The sequence below is a fragment of the Geotrypetes seraphini genome, chromosome 1 (genome assembly GCF_902459505.1).
Source record: "Geotrypetes seraphini chromosome 1, aGeoSer1.1, whole genome shotgun sequence".
Lineage (NCBI taxonomy): Eukaryota > Metazoa > Chordata > Amphibia > Gymnophiona > Dermophiidae > Geotrypetes > Geotrypetes seraphini.
In genome coordinates, this window is record NC_047084.1 from 133265908 (window position 1) to 133293622 (window position 27715).

Genomic DNA, 27715 nt, shown 5'->3' on the forward strand with positions numbered 1-27715 from the left:
TGGACATGAGGGAGATATGGGTCTCAAGTATACATTATGAGTCTCAAGTATGCGACATGAGGTAGAAAGCTGGAAAGTCAGCGAAATTACCGAATGCAAACAGAGAAGGTACAACATATTATTGATAGACGGAAAATACAAATTTATGAATTTAGTGTTTAGTGTGGCTTCTCTTTAGGAGTTAAATCTGTCAAACAGAATGGCTTTGATTACTCTTCGAAATGCGCCATAGGACAGCCTGGCTCCATTGATGTAGCAGCCCAGCCAGGACTGTTGTCAGTTTAAATTCTGACATCCAAGAATCCATTGAACTCAAGACAACTTCTATAATGTGAATTATGTTAGCAACTGTTGAACTACATGGAATAATAATCATGATGTCATCAGCATAACTAAATAGCTTTATATCTAAATTGCTTAATCTAGAACCAAGAGAGGAAAGATACACATTAAATAGTATAGGAGAGAACATAAGAACATAAGAAGTTGCCTCCGCTGAGTCAGACCAGAGGTCCATCTCGCCCAGCGGTCCATTCTCACTGAGGCCCATCAGGCCCACTGCCTGAACAGTGGTCTCTGACTAATTTTACAAATTACCTCTAATCCTATCCCTCTAACCTTACCTCTACTCTTATCTGTACCCCTCAATCCCTTTGTCCTCCAGGTACCTGTCCAGACCCTCCTTGAAGCCCTGTAGCGTGCTTCTGCCTATCACATTCTCCGGTAGCGCGTTCCATGTATCCACCACCCTCTGGGTGAAAAAGAACTTCCTTGGTGGTGGTGAACCTTGGCGAACCCCACATGGATTCTTCCATGTCATTATTAAACCTAACCTGATATGAATAGAATTCAAGGAATCCTTTGAACCATGAGTGTATTCTGCGGTGGATCCCAAAAGCATCCAAGCATTCTAGTAATTTAACTAGATAGAAGATGCTGCTCTTCTGACGGTGTGACCAAAATAAGACAGTCGTAACTTCATCATTTGAGCTTTGTGTGACATAGCCGGTTCGATCTCTTCCAGAATCGATTTGTTAGTTCTTCTGGAGGTCCACAGCATGCATAAAATCCTTCTCCATCACCAAAGCTCAAATGAGTCAGTCTTAACTGTCTTGTTTCCTTGTGTCCAGCTTTTGCATCTGTAATTGACCACTGAGAAAATGAGTGTGTGGACAAGTGTAATCTTTGTTAGGAGTGTTATTTTCTTGCCTTTGAATACTTTGTCAAGGGCCTTCATTGAAGAGCGACCAAGTGCTATTCTGCCGAGTGTTTCTTTGTTTACGAAAGAGCCCAGGCGATTGAAATCCTTCACAACTTCTATCACCTTCACGCTCAAAATCTTCATTAGTATTGAAGTATTTCATTCCACCTACACCAGCCTTCCTCACGCTTTTCCACCAGACAACATGTTCAAAATGACAGCAAAATATCATGATAGTGTGAAATATCTTTGAGCTGTCTACGGAATACTAATAAAAGGAAACCACATTATTTTAAGGCAGAACGCATGCACACCCTTAAGAGAGATGTGAAAAATTTCTACCGAGGTATTTATTAGCAGCAGCTGAAATTCATAAGACAGACCAGGCATGTTGTCAACATCTGTGTGGAAGAAACTCTATGAACTCCTTCCCGTGCACTGTACAGGGGAAGGACAGTCATTTTCAATGGGCGGGACTCGTAGCTGAAGGGACCGTGTTTCCTTCCAGCTCCCAACATTTAACAAACATATGGAAGAGGGGAGTTCAAGGAGTAGGGGGGTTCCCAGGAGCATCCGGTGGCAGAAGGGATTGAGCATCTCACCTGCCTTTCTGGGGGAAGGAAGGAGGGAGGGTAGGGGATGGTTTGGGGGGGTCAGTGGCACGGGGGTTCCAGGACCAGGTGGAGGCATGGTACAGGGTATTTGGCCAGGCAGGAGGAATTAGGCATCCCTACTGCCATTTTCGCTGCCGTGGGGGAGGGGGTCACTGTGCCAGTTCGTAGGAGGTCATTAGGGAGGACCATTAGCACGGGGGGCTTTTTTTTTATGGGACAGATTGTACATGTGTAGCACATGCACATCTGTGCCATAAAAAAAATAAAAAGAAGCCCTAACAGCAGTGAGGGGAGGCTGCTTCCCTTGTCACCGCTGTTAGGGCTCTACGCATGTGTCAATTGCTCACTGAGCGACTGATCTGTTGGGTTTGCAAGGCAAATCCAGTCAGTATTTTTAGTGCAACCAGGCCTTAGTCTTGTTAACTATCCCTTTTAAAATAATTCCCAGCATCCTGTTTGCTTTTTTGGCCGCTGCTGCATCGAGATGGAAGAAGATATCTTCTTCTTCAAGGGTCCAGCGGCAACAAGGGGGCATCCGTGGAAAATTAGGGGCGGAAAACTGCACGGGGACACCAGGAAATTCTTTTTCACTGAAAGGGTGGTTGATCGCTGGAATAGTCTTCCACTTCAGGTTATTGAGGCCAGCAGCGTGCCTGATTTTAAGGCCAAATGGGATAGACACGTGGGATCTATTCACAGAGAAAGGTAGGGGAGGGTCATTGGGGTGGGCAGACTAGTTGGGCCGTAACCCTTATCTGCCGTCTATTTCTATGTTTCTATGTTTCTATTGGGTGAAAGGTTTCATCCTATTGTCTACGATGATATCCAGATTCTTTTCTTGGGCACTAATTCCCAAGGTGGACCCTAGCATCTGGTAACTGATTCAGGTTATTCTTTCCCATGTGCATCACTTTGCATTTGTCCACATTAAATTTCATCTGCCACTTGGACACTCAGTCTTCCAATTTACTAAGGTTTGCCTGCAATGTTTCACAATGCGTTTTAACAACTTTGAACAGTTTAGTGTCATCTGCAAATTTAATCACTTCACTCGTCATTCCAATTTCCAGTTCATTTATAAATGAGTTAAATAGCACCGGTCCCAGTACAGACCCCTGTGGCACTCCACTGTTTACTCTCCTACATTGAGAAAGTGACCATTTAACCCTACCCTCTGTTTTCTATCCAATAACCAATTCCTAATCCACAACTGAACTTTGCCACTTATTCCATGACTCTTGTCCTGATGGCGATTGATGGTTTCTTTCCGTGTCTCTCAGTCTGTAACTCCCACCCCCTTGTTTCACTTGTTCTGACTTTAATTAACACAGGGAACAATAAGCAGTTCGTATGAGGGTCTGACTTACTAACCATTAAGAAATAAAATTTTCACTGTATAAACTGTTGATATTATTACATGACCAGCCACGGAGGAACTTCAATCCCGTTGTAAGTGATAAAGAATCTGTGTCTATTTATTTGGTCGATAAGACAAAATTCCACTCAAAGCTGTGTGGGGCAGCAAATGCCTCACAGTGTCTGTTCATAATTCAAGTGCTAATTACTGGGACTTTAGAGCTGGGTTGAAGATAAAACTTCCTAAATGGAAGTTTTACATAAAATTTCGGAGATGCACAATCCCTGTGAGGCTTTTTGATTTTTCTTTTTTAGTTCAATATTTTTATTGAATTTTATGAAAAAATATGAAAAAATACAAGAAGCAGTCCAAATACAAGTCCAAATTCAAGACATCGAAACAAAAACGCTTAATATAACACATATTCAGCTACAGTATACAATAGAAGGATCAAAACATTCTAAAAAAATCCAGACTATTTGAACTGCTTATGAAAGAATAAGAGAGAAAAGAGAAGAAGAAGAAATAAATATAGATAAAGAAGAAGAGAAGAAGAAGACAGGGGTGTCTATGAGACAGAACGAACATATGAGTCCAAAAATCTCCAAGGTGAGTTACATCGTACCAAGTTCATGGAAAGTCGAGCTATATTTTTCTTTTCATATGCATATGACTCAAATTTATGATACATGCTCAAAGAGTTCCACCCAAAAGTATAATCTAGTAACGAAGAGGTCTTCCAATTTTTCAAGATGTGCATAAGGGCAGTCACAAACATAGCATCAATAAGTTTAGGAGGACAGTTCGACTGAGCAAAGCAGGGGTGTTGAGATCGAAGAATTATAATGTCCAAAGAAATTTCTTCTGAGCAGTTAGTAATATGTGTTAGGGTGTCCCAAATGCGAGACCAGAAGGAACGAATTGGAGTACAATGGAAAAGCATATGATCAAGAGTTCCGGCATCTTTCATACAGTTCCAACATATAGAGTCTTGTTTTAGGTTAGCTTTCCACATCCGAAAAGGAGTCCATACCGCATTCCACATAATGAAGAACATTGACTGTGAAACTCTGGAGGATAGGAGGGGACGATTTGTCGAGGACCAAAAAAGATCCCAGTCAACCTCAGAGAGCGGGGTTGTCAGCATAGAGTCCCAATGTTTCATGGAGTGAGAGGAAAAGGTGAAGGAGTGGTCTCTTAAAATACTATAAAATAAAGATATTGCTTTACCTTTTGATATAGCCAATGTGGACCAGTGGCGTATAGTGTGAATGGATGTCAGAAAGTCAAATCGTAGAGACACAGAGGATATTGCTCCAGTAAGGGAAAGCCATTGTGAATAGGTAGAAGGAGGCAACGAGTAGGCAGAGCAGAGTGTATCAAAGGGAACAAGAGAAGTTAGAGTAGTTATTTGGTGAGGAAACCACAACCCAGCCCGCTGCCATCGTTTCCATGAAAAAGACTTCCCATTATTTTGGAGTTTGGGATTGTTCCAAATGGACATGAATGGGCTATCTTTAATTGAAATCTCGGCTATCGCATCCAATAGGTGGAGGGCATGCTGCGTTGCACTCAACAAGGAATACTTCCTCAATTGTCTAGGGACTGGAACCGTTGTCAAACAGGAGACATGTAAAGGTGCACATAAAAAACGTTCCATCTCAAACCAGGCTGGTGGATCCTGGGGACATGGACCAGTGATCCAATAAGCTCCATATATGGCCATTGATGCAATATAATAAAGATAAAAATCTGGTAAGTTTAAACCACCATTAATCTTAGAGGCTTTCAGCTTGGCGAGAGCAATACGAGGCTTTTCTTATTCCAAACAAATTCAGATATCTTCGTATTCAGCCAATGGAAAAATGTCTTTCTGCATAGAGAGGGAAGCATTGAGAGGGTGTAATTTATTTGAGGGGCAAGAGTCATTTTGATAGAAGCAATCCTGCCCCACCAAGATAGATAGAGTGGGGACCAGCGAGATGTTGTGCTCAGGATTAAGTTTTTAATTTTAGATATATTTAGATCTTGAGCATGAACTGGATCTTTACGTATTAAAACACCCAGGTACTTCACAGCCCCACGCGACCATGGAAAAGGGAAATGAGTGAGATCTGAAGGAGAGCTATGATCATTAAGAGGAAAAATCTCCGATTTCTCCCAATTGACTGTGTATCCAGAGAGCAGGGAGTACTGAGAAACGATGTTAACGAGGGCAGGGAGGGAACCAACAGGATCCCGGATAAAGAAATGCGCTTTTTGATTTTTCTTATTTTCTTTTTTTACTTAGACCACAACGAATTGTTTTTCTAGCAAATTCTGTAAATGTCATTTGAGTATCAAATTTTTTTTGGGGGGGTTGTGCATTCATTGCGAATGAAACGGAAAATGTCGTAGCGCTTCCCATGCTGGTTTCGTGCCATCTTAAACCCAAACCGATAGGAAAAAAACTGTTTCACTTTCTGTCAAAAAGTCCACCCGACATTCAGCCAGCGGTGGCCAGTGATTTTATTTTTTTAATGCGAACCGTCTCCACATCGAAAACAGGGGCTCTTTTTCTCTTTCAATATTTCTTTTCTTGTTTTTAATCGATTTAATTGTGTTTTATTAGCCGCATTGATCTGTTGTAAATTGTGGGATATCAAATTTTAATAATCATGAACGTAAACATTTAATTAATTAACCCCCCCTTTTGACAAAATTGCAAAAGCGTTTTTTAGCGCTAGCCATCGCTCTGTACACTCTGCGCTGCTCTGACGCTCATAGACTTCCTACGAGCGTTAGGGGCAGCACAAAGCATTCAGTGCACCAGCTGGTGCTAAAAACCTCTCCCGCGCTTTTGTAAAAGGGGGGAGGGGGTTAATTACTGTTAGGTGCTTAACTCAGTAGGCACCTACCACTTCGAATTAGGCGTCTATACCAAAGCACCTACCCACAAGTAAGCACGGTTAGGGACAGATCTGGGGTGCATTTTGCGCATGGTTTCACATAGGCGCACTCGTATAGACCAAGAAAACCCCGGCCTAAATGGCAGTGCGCCTAAGGTTTTCTTTTTCTTTTTAATTTATAGATCATATTGAGTCGGACAACACATGTTATAACCATTACGACCAATTTCAATCTAATAAAATATGCTCCAACATAAATTCAAACTTAAAATCCCTTCCTATCCCTCACCTAATCATAGCATTCTGGCGTAAGGGCAAAAGCAAAAAAAAAAATCATCAAATTTCTGTTCAATGTATACTAATACTAGATCATTCTTCCATGCTATTTCACAAAAAGGTGCCAACAAATAATTGGGTTTTCAGCATTTTCTTGAATTGCACACAATCCATACAAATCCTCAGGGTTCCAGGGAGAAAATTCCAGAGCTTCACCCCATCTATAGAAAGCAGGTGTCCAACCTGCGGCCCCGTGAAGTATTTTGTGCAGCCCCGGTCGAAGAGCGATACAGTGTTTTCCTCTGCTGCCCCAGGGTGTTTAAAGTCTTGCCGGCTCCCTCCTCTGTCTTGCTGCAGCGTTTGCGCGGCTCCAGAAACATTTTTTCAGCCAATGCGGCCCAGGGAAGCCAATAGGTTGGACACCCCTGCTCTAGATCATACATAATGAACATAATGTTCCTTCATAGTTAAGCTCTGGAATGCGTTGCCAGAGGTTGTGGTAAAAGCAGAGAGCATAGCTGATTTTAAGAAAGGTTTGGACAAATTCCTGGAGAAAAAGTCCACATGGGGAAGCCTCTACTTGCCCTGGATCGGCAGCATGGAATGTTGCTACTGCCTGGGTTTTGGCCAGGTACTAGTGACCTGGATTGGTCACCATGAGAACGGGCTACTGGGCTTGATGGACCATTGGTCTGACCCAGTATGGCTGTTCTTATGTGCTTGCGTGAGCCAAGTATAGGACAATGAAGCCATTGTGACATCACTGATGAGGTTGGCTCTGAGGCACTGTGGATTGAGGAATTATGACATCATGATCTCAGCTCTGGAATGTTGCTCTCATTGGGGTTCCGGAATCTTGCTATTCTTTGAGATGCTGGAATGTTGCTAGAAACATAGAAACATAGAAAGGCCCATCAAGTCTGCCCACTCTACTGACCCACCCCATTAAGTCTGAGTACTAATGACCTAGTTCCTTAACTCGACCCTCATAGGGATCCCACTAGGGCGTCCCATTTATTCTTAAAGTCAAGCACGCTGGTGGCCTCGATCACCTGCTCTGGAAGCTTGTTCCAGTGATCTACAACCCTTTCTGTGAAGAAATACTTCCTTATGTCACTATCAAATTTCCCTCCTCTGAGTTTGAGCGGATGCCCCCTTGTGACCGAGGGTCCTTTGAGAAAGAAGATGTCTTCTTCCACCTCGACACGTCCCGTGATGTATTTAAATGTCTCAATCATATCCCCCCTCTTCCTGCGTTCCTCTAGAGTGTAGAGCTGCAATTTGTTTAGTCTTTCTTCGTACGAGAGACCCTTGAGCCCCGAGATCATCCTAGTGGCCATCCGCTGAACTAGGATGATCTCGGGGCTACTCCTTGAGTTTTGGCCAGGCACTAGGGACCTGGATTGGCCACCATGAGAACGGGCTACTGGGCTTGAAGGACCATTGGTCTGACCTAGTGAGGCTATTCTTATGTTCTTACATGTGCCAAGTAAGGACAATCAAGCCACTGTAACATCACTGATGAGGTTGGCTCTGAGGCATTATGACATCACAATCTCGGCTCTGGAATGTTGCTCTCATTGGGTTTTGGCCAGGTACTAGGGACCTGGATTGGCCACCATGAGAACAGGCCCCTGGTCTGACCCAGTAAGGCTATTCTTATTTTCTTATGAGATCAGCCTCATCCCTCCTTGAGTTCTCAATTTTCTAGGGTTCATAGACCTTCCAAAAAGTTTGAAAAAGTAAAGGAACAGACCCATATAAAGTCTGGTGCACCGTAGAAAACACTTTATGACAGATGCATTGCTGTATTGGGAGCCAATGCAATTGCTTTAATACCGGCAAAATATGCGCTATCCTCGTTATTCCAGCAATTAATCTCGCCACAGAATTCATCAGCTGTGGTTGCGCTTTGCATTTGGCCTTGGCCAAACCCAGGTGGAGCATATTGCATACCAACCAGCGCCTAAGAAGTGGATTTAGTACTAGGGATGTGCATTTAGGGCCTGATTCTATAAACTGCACCTAGTGAATGATTGATAGCCGTATTTAATGGTGCCCATGAGTTAGAGGCCATTTATGAAATCAGGCCCCAAATGCACATCCCCTAGTACTTAAAATCCACTATGTTATAACATACATCTAAGGCCTGCATTTTCTCTTTTCTAAACCCACATTTAATTCTCTTTCTACTCTTCTGTACTCAGTAAGGGGGCCTTTTGTTAAGGTACGTTAAATGCTAAGATGCCCGTAGGATGTAATGGATGCCTTAGCATTTAACATACCTTAATAAAAGGACCCCTAAGTCTCTCTCTCAGTCCCCTTAAGCAAACATTAGATCACTCAATCACTTGACATTTCCAAGACCTTTCCTAGGAAGGGGGGGGAAATGAAATAACCTTCCAAATCTTTCCTTCTGTTTTCTACTTCCCACTCTCCTGTCATCTTTGTGTTTTCTTTCTTAACTAGTCTTTAAGCCCGTTACATTAATGGGTGCTAGAATAGATGTGTGTGTGTGTCTTTCTTTCTTTCTCTCTCTCCTTGGCTGTTGTCTGTCTGTTTGTCTTTCTGTCTCTCTCCTTGGCCGCTTTCTGTCTGTCTTTCTTTCTTTCTGTCTCTCTCTTTCATCGGCTGTCCACCAGGACCCCTTCCCTGCTCCCCCTGTCCACCACCACCTCTTCCCTGCTCCCCCTGTCCAGCAGCAGGCCTTTTCCCTTCCTTTTACCTCCCCCCTGTCCACCACCACCTCTTCCCTGCTCCCCCTGTCCAGCAGCAGCCCTTCTCCCTTCCTTTTACCTCCCCCCCTGTCCAGCAGCACCCCTTCCCTGCTCCCCTTGTCCAGCAGCAGCCCTTCTCCTTTCCTTTTACCTTCCCCCTGTCCAGCAGCACCCCTTCACTGCTCCCCCTGTCCAGCAGCAGCCCTTCTCCCTTCCTTTTACCTCCACCCTGTCCACCACCACCTCTTCCCTGCTCCCCCTGTCCAGCAGCAGCCCTTCTCCCTTCCTTTTACCTCCCCCCCTGTCCAGCAGCACCTCTTCCCTGCTCCCCCTGTCCAGCAGCAGCCCTTCTCCCTTCCTTTTACCTCCCCCCTGTCCACCACCACATCTTCCCTGTTCCCCCTGTCCAGCAGCAGCCCTTCTCCCTTCCTTTTACCTCCACCCTGTCCACCACCACCTCTTCCCTGCTCCCCCTGTCCAGCAGCAGCCCTTCTCCCTTCCTTTTACCTCTCCCCCTGTCCAGCAGCACCCTTTCCCTGCTCCCCTTGTCCAGCAGCAGCCCTTCTCCTTTCCTTTTACCTTCCCCCTGTCCAGCAGCACCCCTTCACTGCTCCCCCTGTCCAGCAGCAGCCCTTCTCCCTTCCTTTTACCTCCACCCTGTCCACCACCACCCCTTCACTGCTCCCCCTGTCCAGCAGCAGCCCTTCTCCCTTCCTTTTACCTCCCCCCTGTCCAGCAGCACCCCTTCACTGCTCCCTAATACCTGCTTCCATACCGCCATTCCTACCCTCCCTCCATCCCGGCTTCCTGGTCTCTTCTGGCCCACCGGCACAAACCGCTGCAGCCACTGTTGTCTGTCAATGTCCCTGCCCACTGCCTGTTTGTTTATCGTGCTCCTTCTCCCACCTACCTTTTTTTAAAATCATGTTTATACAGTGAAGGGCAACCGGCGCACAGTAACTGCCGAAGGATAGAGGAAACCACCATGCGCGCACTTGTGCCAAACGCACACGTGCCGAACGTGCTGAACGCGCATGCACCGCACGCTTTAACATTTCTCTGCCAGCCACAGAGTTACGGATCACAGAGGCAGGGATCACGCAGGTAGGAGTGCGCATGCGCGCTTAGGGTTTTATTATCAGTGATAATACTAATAATTTATATTTAATTGCATGTTATTTCAATTTTATGTTCAAAGCGTGGTCCTGGAGGAAAAGAATACAAATTCCCCACTGTCTCCTCTTTCATTTCTTTGACATGTTTTCCATGCGAGTCTCCGTCACTTTTCTTGCCCCTTCCCCCTTTACTTAGGTCCTTTCCGTAGCTATCGTACTCTTTTCTCAATGGCATTGCCAGAGGTTGTGGTAAGAGCGGATAGAATAGCTGGTTTTAAGAAAGGTTTGGACAAGTTTCTGGAGAAAAAGTCCAGAGTCTGTTATTGAGAAAGACATGGGGGAAGCCGCTGCTTGCCGTGGATCAGTAGCATGGAATGTTGCTATTCTTTGGGATTCTAGAATCTTGTTACTCTCTGGGATTCTGGAATCTTGCTATTCTTTGAGGTTCTGTATGGAATGTTGCTATTCTTTGGGTTTTACTGAAGTGCATTCAGGGATATAAGATATATAGACTCAAGGCCAGAAAAAAACTATGATGAATTCAAAGAAAACTGGCCTGTATAAATAGCTAACCAGTGAAGGGTGATCAAAAAAAGTTTATAAAAAAGCTCAGAGATTTGAAACTCTGAAGGGAAGGTTGTGAGACCTCCCTTAAAGAGAGAGTTTACCTTCCAGTCATTGTCCTTTTATGAAAAATTTTTGATCACACCCTTCAAAGGTATATGTAAAAAACATTATTAAAAGCTTCACAAGTTGTCCAAAAAGGATATTGCCTTTAAGTTTTTGCAAATGTCACTGCACCTATGGCAGCTTCTGAAGAATTTACTTAACTTGTAAGCAGGATTGGGGGGTCCCAACGCGGCCAGGATTTAGAAGATTTGGAAGTTACCTCCACCATTGTTTCATCAGCGAATCTTCAGCTGCATGTCACGAAGGCAAACTTTCCCAGCATGAAATCCACCATAGGAACCTGTTTAGAGAGTCTATAATCGGGTCCCCTGAAGCAGGGATCTTCAAAAGCCTTTCATGAGGTACTTTGTCAAATGCCTTTTGAAAATCCAAATACACAATATCAACTGGTTCACCTTTATCCACATGTTCATTTACCCCTTCAAAAAAATGCAGTAGATTGGTGAGGCAAGATTTCCCTTGACTAAAACCATGTTGGCTTTCTCTCAATAATCCATGCTTATATATATGTTCTGTCATTTTGTTCTTTATAATAATCTCCACCGTTTTGCCCAACGCCGATGTCAGACCCACTAGTCATTAATTTTCCAGATCACCTCTGGAACCCTTTTTAAAAACTGGCATTATGTTGGCCACCCTCCAGTCTTCTGGTACTATGCTGGTTTTTAAAGAAAAATTACAAATTACTAACAATAGGTCTGCAAGTTCATTTTTCAATTCTGTACTCTGGGATGTATACCATCCAGTCCAGGCTATTTGCTACTGCTCAATTTGTCAAATTGACCCATTACATCATCCAGTGTAACAGCGATTTGTATGAGTTTCTCTGATTCATCAGAACTGAATACATTTTCTGGCGCCAGTATCTCCCCCTCATCTTCTTCAGTGAAGACCGAGGCAAATAATTCATTTAATCTCTCCGCTATGTCCTTGTTGTCCCCTGAGCCCCTTTTATCCCTCAGCCATCTAACGGTCCAACCAATTCTATTCCCAGCTTCATGCTTTTAATATACCTAAAAAAAGTTTTTACTGTGTGTTTATGCTTCCAGCGTAATCTTCTTTTCAGGATCTCTCTTCACATTTAACTTGGCATTCCTTGTGCTGTTTACAATTATTTTCAGTCAGATCCTTCTTCCACTTTCTAAAGCAGTGGTTCCCAAACCTGTCCTGGGGGACCCCCAGCCAGTCAGATTTTCAAGATATCCCTAATGAATATGCATGAGAGACATTTGCATATAATGGAAGTGACAGGTGTGCAAATCTTTCTCATGCATATTCATTAGGGATATCTTGAAAACCTGACTGGCTGGGGGTCCCCCAGGACAGGTTTGGGAACCACTGTTCTAAAGGATTCTCTTATAACTCTAACAGCCTCCCTCTCCTCACTCGTTAACCATGCTGGCTTGCCGTTTGGTCTTCCTTCCTCCTTTTTTAATGCATGGAATATATCTAATCTGGACCCCCTGTGATTTTCCTGATGAACTCAAAGCATGCTGACATTCACTTGGTTTCAGGCTAGTACTCGAAGGTCCCCCCCCTTTAGAAAAAAACAAAACTGTGCAGCTAGAGGAATGAGGGTGAGAATTTTGCAACATCTTAAGGAAAGCTTGTTCTTGCTCGAGTCTTTTCATGCCCTCTGGAGATCACATTCTCATCATTTTGATTACTTTTACTAAATGGAAAATTGTCTGCAAATCTCGACTGTTTACATTTGGTGGAAAGAATCATCTACGTAAGCCAGTAGCTGTTTAGAAGAAACTTTTTGCTTGACATATTGCTGTCTCAGCAGAACGAAGCCGAGACCTAACCCCGTAGGAATAAGTGTCATGCACGTTTTCCAAATTCTCTCCTCTCCTCCTGATCTGTTCGCAATACACTAACTACAGAGGAGGCGATGTATTCTTGTAGGAGTTTGCCATAACAAATGATGTGAAGACTTACGTAATGCAGACATTTTGATTTGGTATTATTAATTTTGTTTTGAATATTTTTTTTCTTTTTTCATGAGAAAGAAAAACTATTTTAAAGCAGTTTGAATTACATTTCTTTGAATGTGCGGGTCTGTAACAGCAATGTGAGATTTTAGGCTAATATAGGAAATATATTTTTTGTTTTCTCAAATATTGGTGGAAGGGGGGGGGGAAAGGAATGTTACCCGCCACAGCCTTTCCTTGCTCCGGACTCTAGGGGTTTTACCTTTAACCCCTATCATATATCACTCATGCTGAAGTTTTCTTATCATCGTACACATCAATAACAAATGCATCTATTTGAGTTTTTTCTTCTCTCTTGGAGACAAGAAATGAGGTTCTCATAAGAGACCAACTCGGCCTTGCTGACATTTGAAAGCATTACATACCATTAACAGTTAATTTTTTGTCTTGGTTAATGAAACATTCAGATAAAAGAAAATGTGAAATAATGTAAAGAACTCCAGTCCCTGGTGTGGAGGGAAAAATATGCTGTCCTGGCGAACTCAGGGACAATGTGGAAGAAATCCAGGAGAGGGACATGATAGAGATGTTTAAATACAGTATCTCTGTGCCATTAATGTACAGAATTTAAGCCTGGATAACTCTGGCTTGAGAGAGCATAGGGCGAAGTTAAGAAGTGATAGTCTCAGGAGTAATCTAACAGAAAGGGTGATAGATGCGTGGAATAGTCTCCCGGTAGAGGTGGTAGAGACAAAGACTGTATCTGAATTCAAGAAAGCATAGGATAGGCATGTGGGATCTCTTCGGGAGAGGAGGAGATAGTGGATGCTGTGGATGGGCCGACTGAACGGGCCATTTGGCCTTTATCTGCCATCATGCTTCTATGACAATAAAGCTCTATGACATCACAATGCAGGTGTGAAGAGCCTTAGCCTATAGGAAGAGGAGATATAAATGTTAAGAGCCTTAGCCAATAGGGAGAGGAGGAGATAGTGGATGCTGTGGATGGGCCAACTGGACGGGCCATTTGGCCTTTATCTGCCATCATGTTTCTATGACCATAAAGCTCTATAACATCACAATGCAGGTGTGAAGAGCCTTAGCCTATAGGAAGAGGAGATGTAAATGTTAAGAGCTTTAGCCAATAGGGAGAGGAAGAGATAGTGGATGCTGTGGATGGGCCGACTGGACGGGCCATTTAGCCTTTATCTGCCATCATGTTTCTATGACCATAAAGCTCTATAACATCACAATGCAGGTGTGAAGAGCCTTAGCCTATAGGAAGAGGAGATGTAAATGTTAAGAGCCTTAGCCAATTGGGAAAGGAAGAGATAGTGGATGCTGTGGATGGGCCGACTGGACGGGCCATTTAGCCTTTATCTGCCATCATGTTTCTATGACCATAAAGCTCTATAACATCACAATGCAGGTGTGAAGAGCCTTAGCCTATAGGAAGAGGAGATGTAAATGTTAAGAGCTTTAGCCAATAGGGAGAGGAAGAGATAGTGGATGCTGTGGATGGGCCGACTGGACGGGCCATTTGGCCTTTATCTGCCATCATGTTTCTATGACCATAAAGCTCTATGACATCACAATGCAGGTGTGAAGAGCCTTAGCCTATAGGAAGAGGAGATGCAAATGTTAAGAGCCTTAGCCAATAGGGAGAGGAGGAGATAGCGGATGGGCCATTTGGCCTTTATCTGCTGTCATGTTTCTCTTGCCCAGAAATAGCTAAGGAAAAAAAAATGTTTTAGATTGAATCAGGTTGGGCAGACTGGATGGACCATTTGAGTCTTTATCTGCTGTCATCTACTATGTTATGTTATGTTACTATGTTTAAACTCTGAGATAGTCATAGCACTATCTCATTGGACTGGTAGAGTAGCCCAACAAGGAAGGACCCCAGTTCAAATCCCACTGCTTTGCCTTGTGATCTTGGGCAAGTCATGTAACCCTCCATTGTCTAAGGTACAAACCTAGAATATGAGCCCTCCAGTGACCAGAAACACCTGAACGCTGCAGCGCGGATGATCGCAGGGGTAGCCAGGAATGATCAAATTCCTTCCAGCACCGAAGAGTTTGCATTGGCTACCAATTCAATCGAGGATTCAATACAAAATTTTGACAGTCATTTATCAGGGAGACACCTTTGCACCTGAGACAGCTTTTGAAACAGTATATACCTTCTAGAAATTTGAGATCACAATCCGCAATGAAGTTATTGATTGATGCATTAGGCGAAACACATTATATAGAAATACAAGCAACCGCCATGTTTGTTGCTGGTCCATATCTGGGATATACATTGCCAGGGTTGTTAAGATTATGTAGAGAGAAATTGTCATTTAAGAAGTAGCTGAGAACTTATTTATTCATTAAAGCTTTTTATTAGCTTTGAAGAGAAATGTATTTTACAGTTCATATAGGGTGAGCTTTTTATTAACGTAGGCTAGGGCGTTATTCTCTAACCAGCATCTGTGACATGGGCACCGGTTAGAGAATCGAGGGATTACCGTGTTTCTCCGAAAATAAGACCTAGCATGGTTTTCGGGGTAGATCTTAATATAAGCCCATCCCCAAAAATAAGCCCTAGTTCCCAGCAGCAGCGCTCCCCCCCCCCCCTCGTCGCGCAGCTGAACCTTCGCCGACACTTCCATCTCTCCCTCCCACTAGAACATTGCCAACCACGAGACCGATATACCTTGCCAAAGGCAGCGTCGGCCAAAAATCTGATCAGGCTGCGTCATGGCCTTCTCTTCTCCCTCCTGGGCATTCTGTGTGGCGCGTTGCTGAGGACATCATCAGTAGATATTGCCCTGGTTTTATTACATTACATTACATTAGGGATTTCTATTCCGCTGTGCCTTGCGGTTCTAGGCGGATTACAGTATAGAAAATATCTGGGACATTCCAGTAGAATTACATTTCAGGATAAGAGTAAGTTACAGGAACCGTAATGAGTTATGATACTACAATTTCACAGAAGATAATACTTATTACAGAAGATAATACATATAACAGAAGATAATGCATTTTACAGAGGTAATACATGTCAACTAGATCGGTTAAATCGGGGGTTTACCTGTTACATCGCAGACTCACTTTGAATTCATGACATGAGATTTTAGGCAGAAATCGTGATAATGCATCTCGTGATCAAATTGACATTCCCAGAGGGAGACCCTGCCTTTGTGAAATAAACCCCTTGGGAGCTGCCTCTCTGTTAGAATTGCTTCCTTTCAGAAATTATTTGACATATTAATTTAGTAAATTATAGTATTTTAAAACAGAGTTTAGGGGGTCCAGGAAACTATGGCCTTGAAGTTCTGCTCCAAGTATTTCTGCATTTTAAAGTCCAACAAGATCTTGAGCTGTTGATTTTCTATAATTTTTTCAGGGGTATGACCCCACTAATTGTTACAGTAAAACCATATATTTTGCAGAGATCATGGATTTAAGAACATAAGAATTGCCATTCTGGGACAGGCCAAAGGTCCATCAAGCCTTAGATCAGGGATGTCCAACCTTCGGCCCGAGGGCCGCATGCGGCCCTGTGAAGTATTTTGTGCGGCCCCGGTCGAGGGCGATGCAGTGTTTTCCTCTGCTGCCGCCGGGTGTTTACCGTCTTGCTGGCTCCCTCCTTTGTCTTGCTGCAGCGTTTGCGCGGCCCCAGAAACATTTTTTTCGGCCAATGCGGCCTAGGGAAGCCAAAAGGTTGGACACCCCTGCCTTAGACTCTTCCTCTTTATATCCCAGAGTACAGAGGGAGGAGCCTAAGGTCCTGATTGGATTGGACACCTAAGGCCTCTCCCAAGGGGTGGGGCCTTAGGCATCTGAGTCAATCAGGGTCTTAGCCCCCTCCCCATACATCACATGATGCACCAGGGAGGGAAAGGCCCACCATTTTGCATCAGCAGGCCTATCAGCAGGATGGAGTGAGTTTCCGTCCTGCTCCACCATCTGTAAAAAGGTACGGGGAGGTGGCAGGAGATGGCAAGGGACCTCTAGTGGTGGGAGTGATTGGGCATCTCTCCTGCCTTTTTTTCAGGTTAGAGGAAGGGTAGGGGATGTTTGGGTGGGGCGCCTGGCATGGGAGTGGGTCTTCGGTGGCAAGAAGGAGTAGGCATCCCTCTTGCCAATTTTTCTTTTGCACGGCATGGCAGGAGGAAGTGGCTTCCTCCTGCCGTTTATGCTGGTGCGGGGGGGAGAGATCAGTTCATGGTGTCAGTTCATCGGGGGATGAGGGACAAATATTTATTTATTTAAAACATTTATATTCTGCTTTTAGCCAAACGACTCACAATTAACATATACCATCTTAGAGTCCATGAAAAATCTTAAAATTCACGTCACAGACAAGAGGAGTCAGAGGTCTTAATGTAAGCATTTTATCATCCTCATCATCCTCATGTTAATAAATGATTAGATATTCAATATAAAATAAGGTACAGCTAGCAGAAAAATGCCCATAAAAAAGGGTTAGCTAGGGAAGTGACTGGTCTTAACCAGTTACTTTTTTTTGACCGCTAAAAGTGATGCTTTTCTTAGTGCATCGGGAAGCCATGTTAGGGCATCAATCACTCTACTAGTTTACATGCTATTTTAATATTAATGAGCTTATTTGCATGGTCAGATCGGGAAATGAGTGATCGTGCAGAAAACCAGGCGGTGAGCCGTTTTCTACATCAGGTTGGCAAATGCGATTTAGTTAGTTATTTATATAAGGTACTAGTATTTTAGCCCGTTACATTAACGGGCGCTAGAATATATGTCTGTGTTTCTTTATTTCTGTCTCTCTCTCCCTCCCGCTGTCTGTCTCTCTCCCTGGCCCCCTTTATCTGTCTGTCTTTCTGTGTCTCTCCCTGCCCCTGTGTCTTTCTTCTTTTCTTTCTATCTATCTGTCTCTCTCCCTGCCTCCTATGCAGCAGCATTTCTCTCCCACCACTTCCCTGTGCAGCAGCCACAGCAGCATTCCTTCCCTCTCCATTTCCCTCCCCCCACATCACTTCTCTGTGCAGCAGCAGCGTTTCCCCTACCCCCCCCCCCCTTCCCTTCCCACGGTCCTGACAAACCTTCCGATTCCAGCAGCATCTGCAGCACTCTACACGGGTGCTAAAGTAGATGTCTGTCTGTCTGTCTGGGGTTTTTTTTTCTTTGTCTCTCTCTCCTTGCACGCTGCCTGTCTTGTCATTTTTTCTGTCTGTGTCTCTCCCTATGTCCTTAGTGCCCTCAGTGCCTCCTTCCTATGTCCTTAATACCTCTTCCTATGTCCTTAGTGCCCCCATTACCTCCTTCCTGTGTCCATAATGCCCCCAGTGCCTTCTTCCCATGTCCTTAGTGCCCCCAGTACCTCCTTCCTGTGTCCTTAGTGCCCCCAGTGCCTCTGTCCTGCTTAGTGCCCTCAGTGCATCCTATGTCCTTAGTGCCCTCAGTGCCCATTTCTATGTCCTTAGTGCCCCATCATTATCTTCCAGACTTTGTCCCACCCCCACCCCCGATGCCAGCCTGCCTGCCTCCCATCCCCCTTCCATTGAAACCCCCCCGATGCCAGCCTGCCTGCCTCCCATCCCCCTGAGCAGCATGTTTCAATGGAAACCCCCCCATGCCAGCCTGCCTGCCTTCCATTGAAACCCCCCACCCACCCCTCCGATGCCAGCCTGCCTGCCTGCCTCCCATCCCCCTTCCATTGAAACCCCCCCACCCCCATGCCAGTCTGCCTGCCTGCCTCCAATCCCTCTGAGCAGCATGTTTTTAACCTCCCCCTCCCCCTCCCCCCGCCGACCCTACCCGGCACACCAGAAACCCCCATTGACCCTCCCAGCCGACCCTCCCACCGCTACATGGCCAACAAACCTGGCAGCTCCAGCAGCGTCCCAGGCACAGTAAACACACTGCTTCGGCTCTTCTACTGGCCTAATTTCCTCTGCTGCGTCCCTGATGACGTAATCAGGGACGCGGCAGAGGAAATTAGGCCAGTAGGGTCGGCGGCGAGGGAGGTGGGTGGAGGAGGGGGAGTCGCGGTGTGTTACCTGGCCAGTCCTTCAACGCTTCTTGGCAGCCAACAGGCTCCGCATGCGCACTCCTACCTGCGGGTCCCTACAGCGCACGGAAAACAGGCGCACGCAGGTGGGAGTGCACATGCGCGCTTAGGGCTTTATTATATTACATTCACGTTATCTAAGCAGGTCACAATCGGGTACTCAAGCATTTTTCCCTCTCTGGCTTTAGTGCATCTGGCCCTGGGTTCCAGAACAATAGACAAGGGGTGGATTAGTAAGATCTTCCTGGGTTTGCTTCCCAGACAGGTCCCCTCAGCAGCACCTATCCCGCGGTGTCATCTTAACCAAAAGAGCAGAGAGGAAAGTTGAAATTTATGAAATCCAATAGCCAGGGCCAATCGACTACTGTCCGGCTTCCCCCTTTCCCACATATGCTGGTGTGGTGCATAATGAAAGCCAGCTGAGTGACTCTGGCTTCACGGGCTTTCTTCTTCCAGTTCCAGCTCGGAGAGATCATAGTTTCTCACAGCCGCCAGCTGTTCATCCTATCTCTGCAAGAGGTGACGTGTCCATTAACAACTATTATGGTAGGGAAGGTCAGATGCCGGGTGTCTGATGAGTTGCTAAAGAGAAGAACCAACAAGATCTACGGAGGGGGAAGGAGAGGGGGGAAGAGGGGTCTCGGATGAAGTAGATTTTCCTACACTTTGTAACTGGTCTGTGGTAAGGCCATGTCTGATAGTGCTATAAAAATCATAAATAGTAGCGGTATTGCTGACGGACCAATTTTCTGACTGCATTACAATTTGGGGGAGGCAGAGGAATCCTCAGCTCTTGCTTGCTTTCCTGGTGATGGGGATGTAGGTGGTTTTCTTCTTCTGTCACTCTGGAGTCCCACAGAACAAGGCTTTGAATATCTTTTTATTCCATTTTCTATCCCATTCTCCCAGGGGAGCTCAGAATGGTTTACATGAATTTATTCAGGTACTCAAGCATTTTTCCCTGTCTATTCCTGTGGGCTCACAATCTGTCTAATGTACCTGGGGCAATGGGGGGATTAAGTGACTTGCCCAGGGTCACAAGGAGCAGTGGGGTTTTGAACCCACAACCTCAGGGTGCCGAGACTGCAGCTTTAACCACTGCGCCACTGTAGAAATCAAAATGTAGTAAACGTGAGCCAAGTGTAGGACAATCGAGCCATTGTGACATCACTGATGAGGTTGGCTCTTATTGGCGGAATGAGCCATTATGACATCACAATACCAGCTCTGCTTATCAGAGGCTGAAACCTTTCACACTATTTGAGTATTTATTTATTCCATTTTCTATACTGTTCTCCCAGGGAAGCTCAGAACGGTCTACATGAGTTTATTCAGGTACTCAAGCACTTTTCCCAGTCTGTCCCACAATCTATCTAATGTACCTGGGGCAAGGGGGGGGGGGATTAAGATCTGAAGATAAAGCTCTACTAGTAGTTCCTTCCTTAAAAGTTCTATATTCTAGGAGAGATACGATCTTTTCTGCCACAGCCCCTCAAATCTGGAATTCACGTCCACTTAATATAAGAGAAGAAAAATCACTGAGCATGTTTAAAAGTCTCCTTAAGAGCTGGCTATTCAAGGACGCTTTCCAATAGATTTGTTCTAACCTATAATAGTTCTAGGAAGACGATCTAATAGAACTAAGCGGGTACCTGTTCCCCGACCTTCTGTGTCTTTGGATCTTCCCCTGGTTTTATTTTTGTAGAATTGTATTTATGTCAATTGCTGTCAACCGCCTCCCTCCTTACATGTATTACTGTATTAGTAGTGAATGTTATGTTTGTCGTTTTTTATTATTTTACTTAATTTTTGAATTTATGTAAATCGCATTGGATTTGGCTTATGCGAATTAATCAAAGAAATTAAATAAACTTGAAACTTGATTAAGTGACTTGCCCAGGGTCTCAAGGAGCAGTGTGGGGTTTGAACCCACAACCTCAGGGTGCTGTAGCTTTAACCACTGCACCCCACTCTCCCATATATAATGAGTGGTCCTGACTTAGCCTTAACATGCTAATAAAAATGACTTTAATCCAGTGCTAGCAATTACTCTACAGTACACAGCAAGGAGCCCTAGATTTAGAGAAGAGAGGAAAACTCTTGATTACAATTCATAAAGAGCTTGATTTTGCTTTGCTTGTTAAGGCCTTTTATTTGCTAAGAGAGTGCATAGCTCAAATGGCAAGTCTAAACTTTTCTTTTAAAGGAAATCTCTGTTTAAATGATCTGATTCCCATTTGTAAACACTTCTGACATTACCACGTATGAGCTTTCCATTTGTCCCATACCTTACAGCTTCCTGTGTGAATAATCCTCGTTCTCTGAGGCTCTGTTAATAACAGACCATTTAAATGTTCTATGATTCAGGAAGATGAAAAATGGAATTGCTAAACTAAAAGATGCTGGGAACCGATATGTGGAGAGTGATGAGGAAAAAGCAAACGCGCTAAACAAATCCTTCTGTTCTGTGTTCACGGAAGAAAATTCTAGAGAAAGACCGAGATTGTCTGGCAAAGTTACACATGAGAATGGAGTAGATACTGCGCCGTTCACGGAAGAAAGTGTTTATGAACAACTTGAAAAACTGAAGGTGGACAAAGCGATGGGACCAAACGGGATCCATCCCAGGATACTGATTGAGCTTAGAGAGGTTCTGGCGGGTCCTATTAAAGACTTGTTCAACAAATCTCTGGAGACGGGAGTGATTCCTGGGGATTGGAGGAGAGCGGATGTGGTCCCTATTCACAAAAGTGGTCACAGGGATGAAGCAGGAAACTACAGGCCGGTGAGCCTCACTTCAGTTGTTGGAAAAATAATGGAAGTGTTGCTGAAAGAAAGGATAGTGTACTTCCTTGAATCTAATGGGTTACAGGATCCGAGGCAAAATGGCTTTACAAAAGGTAAATCGGGCCAAATGAACCTGATTTAATTTTTTGATTAGGTGACTGGAGAACTGGATCGAGGACATATGCTAGATATAATTTACTTAGATTTCAGCAAAGCCTTTGACACGTTTCCTCATAGGACACTCTTGAACAAACTTGAAGGGCTGAAGTTAGGACCCAAAGTGGTGAACTGGATAGAAACTGGTTGACTGACAGACGCCAGTGGGTGGTGGTTAATGGAAGTTGCTTGAAGGAAGGAAAGGTGAGTAGTGGAGTCCCTCAGGGTTCGGTGCTGGGGCCAATCCTGTTCAATATGTTTGTAAGTGACATTGCTGAAGGGTTAGAAGGTAAGGTTTGCCTTATTGCACATGATACCAAGATCTGTAACAGAGTAGACACTGTGGAGGAACTGGAAAACATGAAAAAGGATCTGCAAAAGTTAGAGGAATGGTCTAATGCCTGGCAACTAAAATTGAATGCAAAGAAATGCAGAGTAATGCATTTGGGGATTAATAATTGGAAGGAACCATATATGCTGGGAGGAGAGACGGGGAGAGGGACCTTGGGGTTATAGTGTCCGAAGATCTTAAGGCGAAAAAAACAGTGTGACAAGGCGGTGGCTGCTGCCAGAAGGATGCTGGGCTGTATAAAGAGAGGCCAGTAGAAGAAAGAAGTGTTGATGCCCCTGTACAGGTTGTTGGTGAGGCCCCACTTGGAGTATTGTGTTCAGTTTTGGAGACTGTATCTGGCGAAGGACACAAAAAGGCTTTAAACGGTCCAGAAGAGGGCAACAAAAATAATAGGAGGTTTGTGACAAAAGACGTATGAGGAAAGACTGGAAGCCCTGAATATGTATACCCTAGAGGAAAGGAGGGACAGGGGAGATATGATTCAGACATTTAAATACTTGAAAGGTATTAATGTAGAACAAAATCTTTTCCAGAAAAAGGAAAATGGTAAAACCAGAGGACATAATTTGAGGTTGAGGAGTGGGAGATTCAAGAGCAATGTAAGGAAATTCTCCTTTTGAGGACTTGTCCGGGGGTCCGGATGGCTTTTCAAAACCTGGCACTTTGTCCAGGTTTTGAAAAGCTTCCGAAGTCAGGACGGGATCCGCAAATGCATGGATGCAATGTGTGATGTCATGCACATACATGTGACATCATCGTGTCATATCCGTGCATGTGTATGACATCATCAGGTCGCATCTGTCATACGCGGACGCCATCCCAACTTGTGGGCAGGGCCATGGGTCCGGATTTTCCGAAAGGAAAATCTGGTAACCCTAGCTCTGACTCTTAGTACGTTAGTATGGAAGGCAGCACGTGTAGTAATTAAGATCATCTAGGAAAGGAATTGAAACCAACATTTTAGACTAGAGCAAGAAGATGTCTAAATAGGGGGGGGATCCTTTTTTCTCTCTTCCCTATCACGGTGGTAAAACTAAACTAAACTAAACCTTAAGTTTGTATATCGCATCATCTCCATAAAGACAGAGCTCAACTCGGTTTACAGGTAATTCAATAAATGAGGGAAGGACATAATAAGAAATTAGAAGTTATGAAGAGGATAGCTGGCTTTACATTTTCAATACATAGCTTTACGTTTTGGAGAAAAGCCAGGTTTTCAGATGCTTTCGGAATAATTGGAATGAGCCTAGGTTCCGCAGCGGGGCAGGGAGGTTGTTCCAAAGCTCAGTGAATTTGAAGAAAAGGGATTTCCCTAATTTACCTGAATACTTTGACTTTGTGGGCAGATCTGGTATTGTCAGGTCTCGAAGAATTCCAGGATAGTGGGATTAGGGGAGGAAGAATGCCATGTAGGATCTTGAAAATTAGGCAGGTACATTTAAAGTGAATCCTAGAAATCACCGGAAGCCAGTGAAAAGCAGATCCTGCAGGACAAAAGCCTGAAAGCAGTATTGGTCAGAGATATAAATCCAGGCCTGTGTAAGAAAAATTAATTTGACTTTGTTTTCAAAAATAACACTGGTTTATTACCAAAGTGACCTAGTGTTAGTTAAATGGGTCAAATCAGGCAGACAAACATCAGAGCTCAATAGGGGGATCACTATGTACTTTTGAACATTAGCAAACACATGCAGAGTTCCTCTACCATTCAAGCATTTAAAAGACCACCCACTGTAACGAGCCAAATTCATGATGACCGAAAATATGATCAGAGAAGGAAGAGTCTCCCCAAAATCCATATTCTTAGCCAATAAGGAAACTGACCTTGGCAGATAGGGAGACTAAAGTGCAAAGTATAGTTACTTCAGAGATGAATATCGGCGTTCTCAAGTACTTCCTAGGTCGCATGCACTTTGTCGGGGTTTTGAAAAGCTTCCAACATTGGGACTGCATTCACGAATGCAATGTGGTGATGTCATACACAAACACACGTCATCGTGATGCATGTATGCATGCATGCGACATCATCACATCGCATCCACGCATGTGTGGATGCAGTCCCGGCACGCGAACAGGCTAAGGGAGGATGGGACAGGGGGGTAGGACAGGGTGGGAAGGGGACAGAACTGGGCGGGTCAGGGGGCGGGGCAAAGGTACAGATTTTCCTTTGGGAAAATCTGGTAACCCTACTCTGACGTCACTTCCTAGTTGCAGGACCCGGAAGTGACGTCGGAGAGGAACGCCGAGGCTGGCATGAGCAGTGGGTTGGCGCACGGTGGGTGGAAGTGAAGGCATGTATGCGGTGGGGGGAGGAGTGGGAAGGAGTGGGAGAGTGGAGAGAAGGAGAAGTGCTGGCATCCCCACCTAGGCATCGCCTGGGGCAATCCCCACCCCAACCCCTGCCCTCCTCCCTTTCCTATGCCACTGGGAAGTACAGTTGAAAGACTGTCGACTCTTCCACATATGAGATTGTCGAGGCTTGATTTCGATGTTCGCCTCACAAGGCAGGAACATGTATTACAGGTTATCAAGGGAGCGTTCTTTCAATTGTGGGTTCTTTCCAAGGTATAACCGATGCTGTCGGACAGTGATGCAGAGCCTGGTCAATTCAAAATTAAATATTTGCAATGTGCTGTTTTTCAGGCATTGCTAAGTCTAAAGTGCGTTCTTTGCAAGTAGTAGAAAATACAGCAGCTAGAATGATCACTGGGTAGATTTATCCGGTGTTAAAAAATTACATTGGCAGATAGGAAACAGAGAGTGAGGGCAAATGGACAATACTCGGACTGGAAAAGCGTCACCAGTGGAGTGCCACAGGGTTCGGTGCTTGGGCCTGTGCTCTTCAACATATTTATAAATTACCTGGAAATTGGTACGACGAGTGAGGTGATTAAATTAGCAGACGATACGAAGTTATTCAGAGTAGTGAAGAAGCAGGAGGATTGCGAAGACCTGCAACGTGACATAAACACGCTCGAGAAATGGGCCGCGACATGGCAAATGAGGTTTAACGTGGATAAGTGTACATGTTGGTAACAAAAATCTTATACATAAATACAGGATGTCCGGTGCAGTACTTGGAGAGACCCCCCAGGAAAGAGACTTGGGAGTACTGGTTGACAAGTTAATGAAGCCATCCGTGCAATGCACGGCGGCGGCGAAAAAGGCGAACAGAATGCTAGGAATGATTAAGAAGGGGATCACAAGCAGATCGAAGAAGGTTATCATGCCGCCGTACTGGGCCATGGTACGCCCTCACCTGAAATACTGCGTCCAACACTGGTCACCGTACATGAATAAGGACACCGTACTACTTGAAAGGGTCCAGAGAACAAAGACTAAAATGGTTAAGGGGCTGGAGGAGTTGCCGTACAGTGAAAGATTAGAGAAACTGGGCCTCTTTTCCCTTGAAAAGAGGAGACTGAGAGGGGACATGATTGAAATATTCAAGATAATGGAATAGACTTAGTAGATAAGGGCAGGTTGTTCACCCTCTCCAAGGTAGGGAGAACGAGAGGGCACTCTCTAAAGTTGAAAGGGGATAGATTCCGTATGAACATAAGGAAGTTCTTCTTCACCCAGAGAGTGGTGGAAAACTGAAACACTCTTCCGGAGTCTGTTATAGGGGAAAACACCCTCCAGGGATTCAAGACGAAGTTAGACAAGGGCTATAGGAGTTGCCATACAGTGAGAGATTAGAGAAAAGAGGAGACTTGAAAAGAGGAGACTGCGAGGGGACATGATCAAAACATTCAAGATAATGAAGGGAATAGACTTAGTAGATAAAGACAGGTTGTTCACTCTCTCCAAGGTAGAGAGAATGAGAGGGCACTCTCTAAAGCTAAAAGGGGTCAGATTCCCTACAAACTTAAGGAAGCTCTTCTTCACCCAGAGAGTGGTAGAGAACTGGAACGCTCTTCTGGAGACTGTTATAGGGGAAAACACCCTCCAGGAATTCAAGACAAAGTTAGACAAGTTCCTGCTTAATCGGATCGTACATGGGTGAGGCTGGACTCATTTAGAGCACTGGTCTTTGACCTAAGGGGTCTGCTGGGCACGACGGACCACTGGGCAACGTGGGCTGCTGGGCATGATGGCACTAAGAAATTAGGGCTAGAAGCTAAGGTTGAAGGGGGATAGATTTCCAGAGAGTGGTGGAAAACTGGAATGCTCTTCCGGAGTCTGTTGTAGGGGAAAATATCTTCCAGGGATTCAAGACAAAGTTAGACAAGTTCCTGCTGAACCAGAGCGTACGCAGGTAAGGCTAGACTCAGTTAGGGCATTGGTCTTTGACCTAAGGGTCGCGAAGAGAGCGGACTGCTGGGCAGGATGGACCACTGGTCTGATCCAGCAGCGGCAATTCTTATGTTTTTATGTTCTTAATTGAATATAAAATCTTTACAATTATTCATCAGGTTGTTTATGGTGCAGTGCCCTGGTATTGGACTCAAATGTGGAAGAAATATTTGCCCAATTGATCCTTGCAATCACAGTCAGCCATGAGATTGCCCATTGAATCAGTGAATAATAATAATAATAATAATTTTATTCTTCTATACCGCCATACCGAAAAAGTTCTAGGCGGTTCACAACAAGGTGAGCTAATACATGGGATACAGATAAAATACAAATTAGAATAATGGACTTAAAACCAGATAAAGACAGAAAGCATTTACAATATAATGGCAGGGAAAGAAGTAATACATAGAACAGATCAAATACATCAAGTTGAATACAAGGAACTTGATTGAAAAAATGAAGCAGAATGCACTAAGATACCAGCCTATCAATTTTCTAAACTCAAGATAGGAAGAGACCTCTAACATTATTTTCCCAAGCCATACATTCAATTTAGCGGCTTGAAATGAGAGGGTTCTCTCAAGGAACTTAACACGGTCTACTGCTATTTCGGCAGCTGGCCCATAGCTATGGAACGCTTCACCAGGTTCTTTGAGATTATGTAATCATGTGAAATCTTTTAAAATGTTTTATTAGAATTGATGATTCTTGTAGCAAATTCTCTGAACTCTAACGGCCTCTTTTACAAAGCTGAGCTAGCGGCCCCGAAGCCCATAGAGATTTAAAGGACTTCAGGGCTGTTGCCACGCGGCTTTGTAAGAGGCCGTAAATCTCTCTTTTTTGGGGGTTAAAGGTTAGTCTGGCAATTAACAGTACTTTATCAGTTTTCTAATATTGTGATGAGGTTAAGGAGAGTGGGCAGTGAAAGCAGTTTGCCTCATTTTCCAAGTCAAGGGAGAATCTGCTGATTTGAGCTGGGAAATAACTCCAGTAACTCCTCAGGGCAAGAAGGGAGGAGAGTTACTGGAAAGGGTAACATTATGGGAGAGGGAAATTACTGATCATATGTAGGGTCACCAAGAAACGGAGGTTCTAGGACCACTTGGGAAATCATAGAGGAGGGAGGTTGTAAAAAGAGACTGGGGATGGAGAAATGAAGATGTGGTAGAGAGGAAGGGCCCCATTCTCTCCTTTTCCATTCTCTTTCTTATCTCAGCCCAATTCTCATCCTTCCCATCCATCTTCATCCATCTCATCCCATCCTTCTCTTCCCATCCCATCCCATCCCA

General features: G+C 44.5%; 1 long non-coding RNA gene across 1 annotated transcript in view; it reads left to right on the forward strand.

Moving 5' to 3' along the window:
• LOC117357753 overlaps nucleotides 1-27715 on the forward strand; it is a 317346-nt gene that overhangs the window by 288395 nt on the left and 1236 nt on the right. The window lies entirely within an intron of this gene.